At 55.5% G+C, this 12,970-nt stretch overlaps 1 protein-coding gene across 2 annotated transcripts in view; it reads left to right on the top strand.

Annotated features, from left to right (window-relative positions):
* Positions 1 to 12,970, top strand: part of SH3PXD2A (SH3 and PX domains 2A) — a 231,348-nt gene that overhangs the window by 139,797 nt on the left and 78,581 nt on the right. The gene's annotated exons all lie outside the window — the stretch shown is intronic.

Raw genomic sequence — 12,970 nt, 5'->3', positions numbered from 1 at the left:
CACCTCCAGAGAGCAGCCAGGGGGGCTTTCCAGAGAGCCTGTGTACGGTAGCACTGTTCGGCTTCCAAGAAGGTTCCTGGCAGCCTGGGCCTGTGCAGGCCTGCTTCCCTCCCCACCCCCCTTCCATCTGCTCCCCAGAGTCTCCTAGAATCCTCGCCTCCTCAGACCCTTTCTCTCCATCTCAGCAACCTTTCCATTTTCTTCACAGCTTTTTTTTTTAAGACTGGGGGAGGGGCAGAGAGAAAGGGAGAAAGAGAATCCCAAGCAGGTCCTGCACTGTTAGTGAGCCCCAGCATGGGGCTCAAACTCACAAACCACGAGATCATGACGTGAGCCAAAACCAAGAGTCGGATGCTTCACTGACTGAGCCACCCAGGCACCCCCTTCTTCAGAGTCTTTAACCCAGTTTACCAGTTTGTTTTATTCAGTCGTCTACTGCCCTCCTCCCCCGAGCTGGGGATGAGTCTGTTTTATTCAATGCTGAGACCCCAGGGCCTGGCATGCAATGGATGCCGGCAAATGCCTGTTGGCTGACTGAGGAGCAGCCCTTGGGGAGGGAGGCGGGGCCGGGGCTGAGGCCCTGAGTTTCTGCAACAAGAGTGTGGGCACTGGACTGGCCTGAGGCTGTGCTGGTCTGAGCTCTCGGGAAGGCCTGCGTGGAGGGGCCAGACCCTGTGGTCCATGGCTGACAGGTACGTCCTGATGGTCAGTGAGTGTGAGGTGGTCAAGCAGGCCTAGTTCGGATGTTCAGGTCTAGAGTGCAGGGGGAGAGTGGAGAGGGAGCAAGACCCTTGAGGGCGGGGTGGGCAGGGAAGGATGGGGAGCCTGACCTTCACCTGGGGGACGTCTCAGACAGATGAGGAGGGAGAGGGCCTGGGCTGATGGAGGCCTGTCAAGTGCAGGCTTCGAGGCTTCTGAGCAACAGGGTGGGAAGGCTGATAAGAAGGTTGGAAAGGTCAAGATTCTGACAGTTCCAAGCACTGGCTTTAGGAGTCAGCCGGCCCTGGGTTCAGATCTCCGCTCACTAACGAGCTAGTGACTTAAATAGCTAGCACCTCCTGCGCACACATGTGCCTTGTTCTCAGACCTGGGCCCACAAGGGAGATGGGCAAAGGAGGCAGTAAGGCACTGTGGTCCAGCTGAGCGAGAGACAGGCACCCTTGAGGCAATGATGCATCCTGCAGGATGTCGGGAAGAGCACGCAGTCTCACTGTGATGGGTCCAGTAGTTTCCATGGCAACCTGGATGATGTCACGGCCATGGGATGGAGCACAGGACACTGAGGCCATCCTCACAAACGGAGGAGAAATGCACTGAGTCATCAGGGTGAATTCCCCACATGGGGACTGTTCAAGCACACTGGCATTTTATACAAACTAACATCCACACTTGCTGACCCTCCACCCATAATCATGAAGGGAGACCCTCTGCAGGAAGCCGCACTTCCACTGGGCTTTACTGGGGGGACAGAGGTCCCCAGGAGGACAGCTCAGGATAAAGCCTCAGCTCTGGCCAGCCCCTCGGAAGCCCCCGGCAGCCCTGAGCCTGGTGGCCAGTGGTCAGGACGTTTGTGCATTCATTCGGCAAACACCTGCTGTGCATCCCCCTGGCCTGGGGAGACATGGCCCCCCTCCTGGGGCCACAATGGAGGGGAGGAAACGGCAAAGACATCATTCACAATGTGAGGGCTACAGAGGAAAAGAGAGGGCCACACCAGGCCAGGTTCTGGGGGTGTCAGAAGTGGCATCAGGCTGGGAGGTGAGGATGGGAAGGAGGGAAAGTCAGAGGGAGGCAGAGCCCGGGAGAGCATGGAGGGCACGTCACTGCTCCCAGCATTCATGGCAACTCCGCTGAGAGCAAGAGTCTGGAGACTGTAAAACCTGCCTATGAGTGAGGCTGGGCCCTGCTCATTTAGCGGCACAGCCTCCGGGAAGCAGCCGGGGGGCGGGGTGCTCTGCACAAGCCGGCACGGTCAGGAGCCCCTGTGCCTCTCTGAGCCGGTGGTCAGGGGCTCAGCCCCACGTGTCACAGCCAAGTTTCCTCTTCCTCAAGGCTGTGCTTACATCAGAGCTGAAGTTGTGACCTCCCCAAAAAGTGTCCACAGCTCGGTGTTATCGTTTGGTATTTCAGGCCCTGAGGCTCTGCCTTCATCTTACCTTTCTCTTTCCCACCTACTCTTAATTTAGCTCATCTGGATTTTGCAGGTGTCCTTATTAGCCACAAGGCGGCAGATGACTTGAGCACTAGCCTAAGACAGCTTGGGCTCACTGGCTGTGTTACTTTGGGCAGGTTACATGGCCTCTCTGATCCTCTATTTCTCTTCTGCAACATGGAGGAAATAAGAGAATCTACACATAGGAGTGTTCTGAGGATAAAATGAGCTGATATACGTCAAGGGCTTAGTTTGGTACCTGGTGGAGTGTAACGCTTGGAAAAGTACTATTGTTGTCAATTATAATAAAGTCATAATAGCAGTAACAGCAGTGTCCCATTCCCCCCCCCCCCCACTGGCCCACCACACACACACATCTCTGGGAAAAAAGGACTCACTCAGTGTGGGAAGCTCTTCAGTGGCGACTCCTACCAAGGTCTGACCAGCTCTCTCCCTCCCCCTCCCTGTTTCCCACCATGCTTTGGGGCAACCAAGGGCTTATGCCTGCTCCTGGGCCACAGGGCACTTCCTGTCGGCAGCAGCTCAGGCAGTTATCCAGCTAGGGTGAAGGTGGTGGCCCCAGGCTGACCCACTGGGATCTGCAGCCGGTGTCCTGGAGAGCAGTGAATTTACTGGTTGGAGCCCGGCTGACCCAGAGGAGAGGGGGGTGGTCAGTGCTGGTCAGAAGGCTGAGGCAGGAAGCTGGCATCCAGGCCTCGAGGCTTGCCCCTCCTGGGGCCCGTCCGGGGGCCTGGAGCTGGGGGTCTCTTTGCAAAAGTTAAGAATAGCCTGGTCCAATGCCTTGATTCTTCCAGTCAAGGAAACCACGGCACAGAGAGAGCTCTTATCCTCCGGGTCATGCTGCTGGTTCAGATATTGAGCCTGAAACCCAGGTCTTGTGACCACCACCCCCCATGCTGGGCCACCTGGTTTGATGTCTTTTGAGACTCCTGGGTAGGCCGTGTCTCCCACATGCGGCCCAGGGAGGCAGTAGTTTAGGAAGTGCCCTCAGGAAGCTCCCAGCCCTCCCTGGGCCAAGCCTGCCATGGCCCATCCCAAGTCGCCCGGGCACAGAGCCCTCTGTCCTGTGTCCCCAGTGCCTGTGCTCAGCGGGTGGTGGCCGCCCATCCCTTCGTGGAGCAGCACGCTTGGTCCAGCAGGGAGGGGGCTCCAGATGCGGCTATCCCCCCTTCCACCTCCCATCAGTGAGGCCCAAGGTGCCTGGTAGGCCCGGCAGCTGGGGATTCCTGGGGCACAGGAAAGTCTAACAGTCATGTACACGTAGATGGGACTCAGTTCACTCAGCTCTGCCACCCAGTGGCCACGGGGTCTTGGCAAAGAGGCTTTACCCCTCTGAGCCCAGGTTTCTTATCTCTGAACAGGCACATCAAGCCTTGGCCCACCCCACTAGGGCCAGCCGGGCCAGTCTCCCTGTGTCCTTGCCGAGTTCCGTCTCCAGCAGCCCCTCCCCTCCCCCACCCCAACCACTGGGCCAGTGCGAGCCTCTGTGACTGCGATGTGGGGACAGCAGGCTGGGCTGGAGGCTCAGGCGTTCTCTCACCTATATCGAGCCTACTGTGCACCAAGTGCTTCATAGGCGTTAACTTGTTTTGTCCTCCAGCAATCCAGTTTGGTGGGTCCTATTGGCCTCTTCATTTTACAAAGTGGAAGTAAGACAGAGATGCTCCAGATAATCTGGCAGAGCTGGGATTTGAAGCCAGGCAGAGGCACACAGAGGCATTCCCCCCCCAACACACAAACATGAGCCAAAACAGACCTTCTGGCCGGAGCCACATTCATCACCTCAGTCCAGGCCACACTGTCCAATGTACCAAGTAACTGTGAACACAGTAACACGGTGGCATTTTAAATTAAAATTTGAATTAAATGAGACTAAAAATTCAGTTCTTGGTCATACTAGCCATATCCCAAGTGTGTGACAAAGGCAGTGGCTGTGACCACCAGATGGGACAATGTAGATAGAGGCCATTTCCATCAGTGATCACAGAGCTCTATTGGGCAGCTCAAGATGGGGCACCTCTAGGTGTTAGGGACAAATTTGAGATATTCAGTGCCATTGGGGGTCAAAATCAGAATGGGCTTTCTGGGCTGGAAGGTTGTGAAACACCAGAGGGCAGGGGACAGAGGCTACACAAAGAGGCCAGAAGCACAAATAGTCCTGAGTTCACAGCCTTGCTTCCCCACTGCTAGCTGTGTGGCTCCAGGCAAGTTACTTAACCTCTCTGAGTCTCATCTGTAAAATGGGCCCAAAGCACCTGCCTCGGAGACAGCATCAAGCAGATGTCAAGGGGCCTGGCCTGTCTCGGTGCTCAGTGCTTGCGCATTTGCAATGCAGATGGAGTTTGAGAAAGTCTGGGAGATGCAGAGTCCTCTTGCTGTAAGAAGCCACCATGTGGGCCCCAAGAGCCCGGGCCCTCCCTGGGGTGTAGGTGAGCTGTGTGCCTAGGAAAAGCTTGGGGCCCCGCTTCGAGCATTCTTTCCCGTGGAGGCTGAGGCAAGAACGGGCACAGCTGGGCCTTGGACAGGCTCCTGGGCATCTGTGGGAAGCAGAGAGTCCTTGGCCCAGCTCGAAATCAGCCTAGGTTTGGTAAGTGTGCATCCCTACTGCCAAGGAGCAACCCGGAGGTCTGCTCAGCAGTGGGGCCCCGGTGCGTGCCACGCCCACAGATCAGGCACACTCCTGCACAAGGGGCTACTGTAGCTTGGGGAGCAAAGCAGCCCCTCTGTCTGCCCTGACACAAGTACCCATCCCACAGCCTGCACAGGGAAGAGCAGAACCAGAGGGAAACCTGATTTTCAGGTGCAGACCTGGTGCTGCCACCTTGTGGGGAAAAGCTTCCATTACAAGCATCATCCCTAGGTGTCTCCCACCAAGTTTCTTCTAAAAATCTAAGCCATTTGCCTTAGTTTGAGTCCAGCCCCAGCTGGATGTCCTGCCTACCGTCCCCCCCCCCCAACCCCCCCACTCAGGTAGATAGCCTCCCAGGGGTCTCTTCACCCTCCACTCGCAGCACACACACATATACCCATGCACGATCTCACATCCATTCCTGGCCCTCCCTGCTCCTTTGCTCACATTGTCCCTTCCACCCCAACCTCCTTCCTACCTCTGTTCTTTTTAAATATTCATCTTTCCAGGGTAGCTCCAGAGCCCCTTCTTCTAGACAGCCCTTCCCAACTGCCTCAGATCACTCTGACCTCCCCTTCCCCAGGAATTCCTTTACAACAAGTCCTTTGGACTAGGCTTTGGGACATTTCATCACAATGTGACTGTATGTTCTCTTTTCCTGGGTGTTTACCTTGTCACTGCAACCAGACAGTATACTAAGAGCAGAAATTTGTTTCTGACCAGCCTTATGCTCAGACACAAGACCGGGTCTCTGCCACCCCTCATTAGACATGGATGAGTAGAGGGACCGACAGACCGATGCTTTCGGAGAGAGACTTGGGAGGCCTGCAGACATGGAAGACCCTCTTTGCCCTTCTCTCTAGGAACTTTGCCATTGGACCCCGCACTGCATTTTTCACTGTCCTGTGGTTCCCCAGGTCTGGCATGCAGTCCCCAGAAGTCTAGGGAGACCCACAGCTAGGCAGCATGGAGAGCAGGAATTCAGGGAGCCTGTGGTAGGCTCACAGCACCGTGTGGCCCGAGGGCTGAGCAGCTTTGTTTCCCCTCTTGAAAACCAGCCCTGCGCCTGCATCCCCGTCCTCCCCCCTCCTCCACAGACTGCTTGCCAGTCAGCGTCTAGGTGGGACTTCTTGGAATGCACGCAAATGGGAGCCCAGGCCTGTTGTTCTCATGGTCCTGGGCTGGGCTCCTGGGCAATGGAGCCAGATTCTTATGAAGTCCATACCCATGAACTGGCCAGTCAGCAAGTCCTCTATCCTGGCTGCCATCCACACTTCATCTAGCCCCTGCTGGGAAGCCAGGCTCTTGCCCAGGGTCCTCTCCACTGGTTCTAAGAGCTTTGCACATTATCTCAGCTCATCCCCCACAGCAAAGGAAGGTATTTGTGTCCCCCTTTGATACTGAAGGTATAGGAAGGATATGTAATTTGCCCGTGTCACAAAGCAGCAAATGGCTGAACCAGGCTCCACTCCACCCACACTCTTAACCCTGTACTCTGAGGCCTGGGTATAGCAGAGCCATCCCCGGGCTGGCAGCATGCTCAGGGCCTTTGCCCAGAATGGTGAGTCCACTCAGAGGAGACGGACAGACAGAGCTTTGTCTTTCTGCTGTGGATGGAGCCGCGGCAGAGAGGCTCTGGGATGTTCCGGAGATAAGCGCCAGGCCTGGGAGGTTTCTGGGGTGTGGGATAGCCCTGGCACAGGCCTCCCTGGGACTCAGCTTGGGGGGGTACCCAAGACCCCTTCCCTCCCCAGGAATTCAGCTCTTTTGCCCAGGGCAGGAATTCCGGCCTCTCTGGACTGTCCACATGGCCACAATGGGGCCCATTCTCAGGACCCTGGAAAACACTGATCATGTGGAGAAAGGACGGATTCTTGTTGGACACAAGGGCCCTCAGTGCCACAGTTTAGATCAGGGCCCAAATGGGGGCAAAGAACAGCATTCATGCCCCGTCTGTCTGTCTTTCCTGGAGGTCGCTGCCCCTCGGGACCATTCCGTGCAAAGGCTCTGAAAAGCCAGAACAGAAACCCAGCTAGGGGTTAAGTGGGGTGGGGAAATCCCCCATGTTCTCCAGACCTCAGCTGACCTGCGGCCCCTTCACTCAGACCCTCCTGGCTCAACTCCTGGCCCCACGTGCCCTGTCCCACCGTGCTGGTTTACAGAGAATGAACATGCTGTGACGGCACCTGAGCACCCTCATTTAGCAACGAGGAAACAGGCCCTGAGCATTTATCTGTCAGTGTTTTTAAAACTTTTTCTGCCAGGGCGCCTGGTGGCTCAGTCGGTTAAGCCTCCGACTTTGGCTCAGGTCAGATCTCACCGTTCGTGGGTTTGAGCCCCGTATCAGGCTCTGTGCTGACAGCTCAGAGCCTGGAGCCTGCTTCCAGTTCTGTGTTTCTTTCTCTCTCTGACCCTCCCCCTTGCATGCTCTGTCTCTCTCTGTATCAAAAATAAATAAAACATTAAAAAAATAAAATAAAAAACCTTTTTCTGCCAAAGTAACAAATTTGCCATCACAAACACAGGTAGACAAGTGAGTAGGTAGACAATGGAAACAGAAGTTCTGGGAAACAATAATTACCTCACTATGACCGACTCCATCGTTTTGTCTATCTTTTTAAATGCTTCTTGGGACACACTAAGGTGGTTTCAGAACTCACTAATATAATGGGTCACAGCCTGTCACTTGAAAAGCATGAGTGTGAACCTGGGGTCTGTCAATGTCAGTGGTCACTAGCTCTCTCCCATCCTGCCCCCTCACCGTCTGCCTCATCTCTTAACGAAAACCTTCCTCCAGTCACCCTCTGATCACATCCCTCCGTGGCTCTGAAATCCTCTAGGTTTCACAGAGGGACCTCAGCTTCCCCACCCCCACCCCCACCCCCAGGCCAGCCTCTCCCTGCCCGTCCAACTGCTCACCCACCCAGTTCAACTCTTCCTGTTTGGAGCTGCTTATTCCTGGTTCTAGAGCTTTCTACTCTGTACCCTCTCCGTGGATCCAGATACTCCCCAGTCCTTCAAGGCTCAGCTACAAGCTCACTGCTTCTGGAAGCCTGTCTTTGATGTTCTGCGGCCCCCGAGCTCCCTCTTCTTTGCCCTCGGAGCGTAACCACTCCTGGGCCTCTCGGAATGCCTCACAATGTCAAGTTTCTCACTGTGCTGGTTAGTTCTGTTCCCCCAACTCCGCCCCACATTTGTAGGTCAGAGCATGTATTTCTCCTGTGCCTGCACAGCCCTTCCCAGGACTGCACAGCAGTTCCTTGGAGGAGTGAAAATGTGCTTACTGGTGGAGAACAGCAGTCAAGATCATTGTTATGTGTCTCAAGGGCTCCATGGCACTCCCCTGGTCACACTGCATACCCTCACTCCAGCCTCCGTGTTCTAGGTCCCACCCATGTCCTCTGAGACCACTGGGCTCTCAAGGTCACCCACAGCCAGCCGTCTGGCAACCCAGCAGGCCTCTCAAGCAGTTGCCTGCGGCAGCAGGCCCTGCAAATGGGCGTCCTGGGCCGAGCAGCCAATGTCAGCCAGCAGACAGGAGGCTGAGAACATCAGGCCGGAGGTTCGAGCGTGTGTGTCCTCCTCTGCCAGGGCACTCTCTGATGGAGAATGGGAGGGAGAGGGGGTGGCAGGCAGCGGAGGGTACGGCCTCTGCAGCACACAGAGCTCTGCCTGGCGGGGACTCGGCCTCCTTCCAGAGGGCCCGCCTGGCCACACTGGCGGTGTCTCCTCTCCTCTCCCTTGCCTCAGCAGCACTTCCTGGCCTTGCCTCTCACTCCGGGATCCCTGGCTGGCAGGATTCCCCAGCAAGAGCCTGCCCCTGCCTCTTGTGCATGCCCTTCTTGCAGCCCCCTCCCTGGTGGGCATCAGTGGGGGAGGGGGGTACTGCATCAGAATGTCACTTGAGCTTCAGGACACTGGACAAACCACTTAAGCCCTTGGGACTTCAGTCTTTTCCTTCATAAAATGGATCACCACCTCGGGCCTATTTGAGAGCACTGAAGATCAAATAAATGCCTGCCGGGAATTTTCAAAGGAGGGTAGAGGGTGGAACAGGCTGGCATTGTTAACCGCCTATCCTGCCCCCTGCCTCCAGCCCAGCCCTTTCACTAGCACATCCACAGGAGTGCAGCATCTCACCAAGAGAACTGAAATTGGAAAAAAAAGGAAGGAAAAAAAAAAAAAGCTGGCCTACCTGGGTGCTGTTAGCATGAAAATGCAGGACCTTTACATCTTGTGATTTGGGGCTTCGAGGCTAGGCCACTCTGGGAGGTTCAAGGCATCCCGTGAGTGAGTCTAGACATGCCGGTCCCTAGGGGTCAATGTCTCCCTGCAAATATGATTGTTGCCAGATGAGCCCTGTTCAAATGTCCAGTGTATAAAAATGGACTTTTCATGGGTGGACCATGCCAGGCAGAGAGCAGTGCCTGTTTTGTGTCTGTAAAAGCCCCAAATTCTGAAAATGAGGCTGGAATCACCCCTACTTGGTGCTGTACTGCTATCATCATGGGGAGGGCCTTAACAAGAAGCCCCTTCCCTTTGTTTCTGAAGAGCCCTTACAGGTCCAAGTTTAAACAGGCCTTGGCCGTTTGGCTAGCAACTGAGGTGGGGTCAGTTGCAGGTATGAAAGACTAATAGCAAAGACAATTTATGTGGCATTTCCCGTTCCAGGCATGATGCATGCCCTTTTATGCACACAATACATTCCATCTTCCCTAAATCTTAAGTTGGTACTATTATTATCCCCATTCTACAGATAGAGAAACCGAGGCTCAAGATGACCACCCAGCTAGCAAGTAGTGAAGGGTTGAACTGGGCTCTGTCTGCTTCTGTCTGCTTCCAGAACCCATTGAACTGGGCTCTGTCTGCTTCCAGAATCCGTCCTCACTGGGCATCCTAGAGGAAGGGCCAGGAGCTGAACTGAGATTGTGGGGGAGGGTAAGTGGGAGGGTTCAGGAGTCCCTGTTGAAGGGAGGGGTGTGGTGCTGGCTTGGAGGAACTCCACCCCTCTCCCCCAGCCCTGCCAGGCCTGTGGACCAGAGGGTGGTCATCTGTCCCAGGTTGGGATTTTCCCAGTTTGACCCCTGAAGCTCCCATGCCCCAGTTTGCCTAGGAGGGCTGGGCACTGTACCTGTGGTCTCAGTCATCCTCTAGACCAGCTGCAGACAAGGCTGAGTGGCCTGGTGGAACCTTGTCAGGACACAGCCAGGGAGGCCTAATTACATTAGCTTCTGGCGACACTTGAGGGAGACTGGCCTCCCCCCGGCCCCTTCTGCCTCCTGAGTCTCCCTGGGATGTAGTGATTCAGCAGCAAGCTGGAAGGAGGCTAGACTGTGACCTACCAGAGGGCAGTCACCGGCAGGGTGGGGGCTGTCGGTACCAGCTCAAGGCAAGAATTGGAGCTAGGGGGTCAAGCGTGGGAGGGGATCTTGAGTTGTTAGGGAACTGGACCCCAGCAGCGGGCACCGGGGGGCCTGCCCAGGGCAGCTGGAGGCGGGCATGCCCTGCCTTCCCCCACCATGCCCTGGTAGGTGAGGATGGGGGAGTCCCAGCCATGTTCAGTGGCTAAAATCATGAAACAGCTTTGCCCAACCAGACACCCGCAAGAGGTTTCATATTAGGGCTGCGCCTGCTCGGGCTGGAAGCCAGATGCTGTGTGAAGGACCTGCCGTTCCCACTGTTCAGTCACAGCTTGGCCACTGCCCGGAGAACTCCATTCCATTGACCCATGTGCTTCTCAGGCCCCAGCACCTGGTGCTCCCCTTCCGTCCTTGCACACACTGCAGGGGTGGCAGTGTCTAAAGATTTGAGCCCCAGAGCAAGGCCTGGGTTCTCTGCGCCCAGTCCCATCCTCACCTACCACCCTGTGGCCTTGAGCAAGTTGTCTAGCTTCTCTAAGCTTTGCTCTCCTCACCTGCAAACTGTGGAAGCCGCGCCTCCTACAGGGGGGTCTGGGTGGGAAGGGCTTATATTTGGCAGGACAGGGATCTGTCTGGAAGCTTCTTTAGCCCTGCAAGCATGGTTCTTCCCAAGCAGAAGTGTTTCTTAGCAGTGGCTGGGGTTCTGAGACAAGGGTACAGGAACTGCAGTGCCCCCTGATGCCGCTCCTGCCTACCTGTCAGGTTGTAGTGCAGGAGAAGAGCTCCTGGCCAGTGCTCCTCAGAGGTGCAGACTGTGTGGTTGACGGTGATGGGGCCCCACGTCCGAATTTGTAACCAGCTCCCCTGATGATCCCATTGAATGACCAAGCTGAGTATGGATGACCTGAGCATACGGTGCAGAAGAGGCACTCAGCACCTGTGAATTATGTCCCCCTCCCACTGCCAAGCCTCAGGGTGCTCCCCTGTCCCCTGATAATGACCTGCCTGCCTCCCCTCTTGGTGCTGTGGACAAGCTCAAAGAGAATCCTGGACAGTGTGCAGCTGCACAAACAAGACAGGAAGAAGGTGGCCATCACTGTGAGGAAGTCACCCCCTGCCTGGACTATTGGCAGCCAGTGGACGCTCAGTGGTCCCAGGGCCAGAGGGCTTCTCCTGCAGGACCAGTGGGAAAACAGTGGGGCAGGTAGGGACGGCCCCTGAGTGCTATCTGGTTGCTGCCCTTCCTCAGGCTTCCCTCACTCTGTAAAAAAAGCCTGAGAAATGAATTCCTCCTGGGAGTGACAAGTCTGCTAAGCAGGACAGACCGCCATCCAATGCTCTCCTCTCCCTCCCTGAGAGTACCCCCCACAGTTGAGCTTCAAGGGGCCCAGCCAGGCACCCTGGGACACAGTCTCTCCTGGTCTTCCCTTCTGCCCTAGGGAAATGAGCATGCCTGGACTGCCAGCTCAGGGTTGGGGAGCACATAGGAACTCCCCACCTTCCTAACTCCTTTTGGAGGAGATTGAACAGACCTCATCCACCCCACCCACCCTGTAGTTTTCATTCTTGCAGATGGATGTGTGTACCACTACTCTTCCCCAAGTTGGGTGGTCTTTGGCGATGGCTGAACGTTTCTTCATCTGTAAAATGGGTGTGATAGGACCTTCCTCTTAGTGTGGATGTGAGGATTGAAAGAAACATGGAACACTAAGGAAGTTCTCAAGCAGGATGGGCAGGTAGCGGGGAGGGATCAGAACTGCAGGTTCCTGGACCTCAGCCCCAGTCAGCGCTCTGATTCACTGAGGTCTGAGTCCACACATTAGAAAACTTGGGAGAGGCAGGATCCCTTACCCTTGGCTGTGCAGGCAAATACCTTTGGTGCTTAACAAACTCCCCAGAAGCTCAGGCTACCCCCCTAGACCTCAGGATCTCAGGGAGTCTCCTTGAGGTTGACTGTCTTGCTTGTGAACCTGCTGTCACTTCCTCCACGAAATCACCTCCCTCCAACTGACAGACCTAGCTGGCCAGTTTGCTTAGACCAAAGTCCAGCAATTGGCATTTACTTTGATCCCCCCCGCCCCCCGCCAGGGAAAATAAAGGCATTTCTGCTAGACTCCAGATAGACCCACAGCCAGCCTCTCCTGAGCACTCAACAGAACCTCCAGCATCTCAGAGGCCTGAGAAGCTCCCCCGAGGATTGGTGAATGGAAGTGGTTGTGGGAGGGGCCAGAGGCGGGAGCAAGGACAGGATTTGGGAAGCAGCCTGATGGATCCTAAGTCCAGGGTAATTCCTTGCTGGAGGGTGGGGCAGGCCCCAGCCCTGAGTAGTACAGGACAAATTATTGAAGGCTGGGAAGTATTGTTATTGCTGTTGGCAAGATTTGAACCCAGTACTTAGAAGCTCAACTTCCATACCTATTCTTTCTGACCTGGCAGTTACCCCTGGATCGTGCTGTGCCCTCACCCCTGCAGAATCTCCAGTTTCCCAGCCTGAGCTTTTAAGGAGAAAGACCTGTCTGTTCAATATTCAGGCTACAGCCAATACGTATCCACACCTACACCAGGCCCAGGAGATATAATGAGAGGAAACAAGCCACCACAGTGTGACCTCAGGGAGCCTTGGTTCTAGGGCAGGGGCAGACTTTAATCAAAGGGTCATCCAAATCTGTAGTTACGGGAGGCCAATAGGAGAGGAGATGGGGAGGATGTTGAGGAAGACACGCTGAGGAGGTGACATTTCAATCGTGACTTGAAGTCTGAGTGGGCATGAGCAAGCTGTGCAAAGAATTGGGAGGGCCGCGGGCGGGG

Source organism: Suricata suricatta, chromosome 2, assembly GCF_006229205.1.
Source record: "Suricata suricatta isolate VVHF042 chromosome 2, meerkat_22Aug2017_6uvM2_HiC, whole genome shotgun sequence".
Lineage (NCBI taxonomy): Eukaryota > Metazoa > Chordata > Mammalia > Carnivora > Herpestidae > Suricata > Suricata suricatta.
The sequence above is the reverse complement of the archived record's forward strand: the minus strand, read 5'-3'. Positions and strand labels throughout refer to the sequence as shown.